This window comes from Crocodylus porosus, unplaced genomic scaffold, assembly GCF_001723895.1.
Source record: "Crocodylus porosus isolate Cpor-Errol unplaced genomic scaffold, CroPor_comp1, whole genome shotgun sequence".
NCBI classification, from domain to species: Eukaryota; Metazoa; Chordata; order Crocodylia; family Crocodylidae; genus Crocodylus; species Crocodylus porosus.
Genome location: NW_017728906.1, coordinates 47173905 through 47175843, shown reverse-complemented (window position 1 = coordinate 47175843; position 1939 = coordinate 47173905). Strand labels below are relative to the sequence as shown.

The window sequence follows — 1939 nt, the reverse complement described above, 5'->3', positions numbered from 1 at the left end:
GCTGGTGAGGTACGGGGGGGGTGGGGGGCAGCGTGCTCCCCAGAGGACCCGGAAGTGGACCAGAAGTTCTTCTGGTCCACTTCCGAGTTTGCTGCCAAGCATGTGGGGAGTGCCCCCATACTCCTTTGGGACACTCTGTCCACCCCAGCATTGCAGCGTTCATGAACCATGCCTCAAGGTACCAGGCATGTAGAAAAAACTTCTAAAGCTATGTCTATGGCCGAATCGCTGATTCTTTGAATCAGCATCGAATCTTCATATTTGGATCCGACTGAATCAAATCGGGGACAGTGATCTGAATCAATGAATCGAATCACTGTCCCTGATTTGGGCAGAATCTGAACTGAATACGGCCCGTTCTGCTCACTCCTACTACACAGTGCCAAATGCAATACTCATTCCTGTGGTATGGAAGTCTATTCAGAATCAACTGATCACCAACTTATTTCTCCTCTAGTTTAATCAACAGCCATCAGATACTAATGGTTCTGAGGCATTACTAACCTAGGATGGTGATTAAAAGATACCCAGGAAAATAATTATTTCTATGATCAGGATCCAAGGACTTCAAGTCAATAAAGCATACTTTGCTTTATTAGTTTGCTAGGGATTGTTTACTGTATTTATGTGATGGTGGGGTAGATGGAGCGTCCTACTAATTTATTTAGTTTGCTAGGGATTGTTTACTGAATTGCCAGGCCTGAAGACCTCTTAAGTTCAATTGTACCTAAGGGCTGTACAGATATAGATGCACATACTCTGACTTGCAGAAATGACAATCTACAGGGCTAAAAAATGCTACCATCGTTATTTAATAGAAATCTGCCTTGTAAAAAGAGATTCGCATTGTACGGTGCTGCCCTGGACACCTTAGCAAGAAGGAAAATACACTAGAATAATGATTTAATTAGGTCACAACTTTATTCAGGTCCCATGAACATCATTCTTTCTTTGTAGTTTGTATCACCTGAGCCCAGGACTGTTGCTGGGATCCCACTGCTCTCCCAAGGGGGAGGGGAGAAGAGGAGAGGAGGGTGGTGGAGAAAAAAGGATTTCCTCTTCCCTATACCAGCAACATTAGGAGCCCTAAACCCCATTCCCCACCTCCTTTGGGAGATACCCATTACTGTCCAACCCATCAGCCACAGAGACTCCTCCTCATGCTCATAAGAGTCTGAATATCCACAAGGATAGGAGGGGCATTTGCAATCCTTAAAACAGGAAAAAGGTTATCTTTTTCCTTATGACCTTTTCTCAATCTGTGGGTCACAACCCAAAAGTGGGTCACAAGAATATATGAAAAGGACATAAAAATGATTGTCCTTTAAAGGAAAAAAACCTATGGGAAACCACATGTTTTCTACTGCAGGATGGCAGAGTTCCAGCTTGTCAGCAGCAGCCTGAGGGCTCCTGGGCCCCGCCACACCCATCCCTTTCCCACACACTGGGGGGCTGGGGCCTGGGGGACAGTGGGTCAGGATGCTTTCTATTTAGCTGGCCTTCCATGTTTACAAATGGGTCCTGGTACAAAGAAGGTTGAGAACCACTTGACTAAAGGAGGCAGTCCCATGTTGAACTTTCTCACTCCTTTCTGCTCTCTTGTACTTGGAAATATAGCATCTTTAAATGATAGTTTCGTAGTTTCTAGGGTCAGAAGGAACCTGGGTAGACCATCTAGTCCAACCCCCTGCCACGGCAGGAAAAAGTAGTGGGGTCAAACGACCCCAGCAAGATGTACATCAAGCCTCCTCTTAAAGACCCCCAGGGTAGGAGCCAGCACCACTTTCCTTGGAAGTTGGTTCCAGATCCTAGCCGCCCTGACAGTGAAGTAGCGCCTCCTGATATCTAACCTAAACCTACCCTCTGCCAGCTTGTGACTGTTATTCCTGGTCACTCCTGGTAGTGCTGGGGGGAACAGGGACTTCCCCAGTGCCTGCTG

At 46.5% G+C, this 1939-nt stretch overlaps 1 protein-coding gene across 13 annotated transcripts in view; it reads right to left on the bottom strand.

Moving 5' to 3' along the window:
• CASK (calcium/calmodulin dependent serine protein kinase) overlaps positions 1-1939 on the bottom strand; it is a 387068-nt gene that overhangs the window by 145251 nt on the left and 239878 nt on the right. The gene's annotated exons all lie outside the window — the stretch shown is intronic.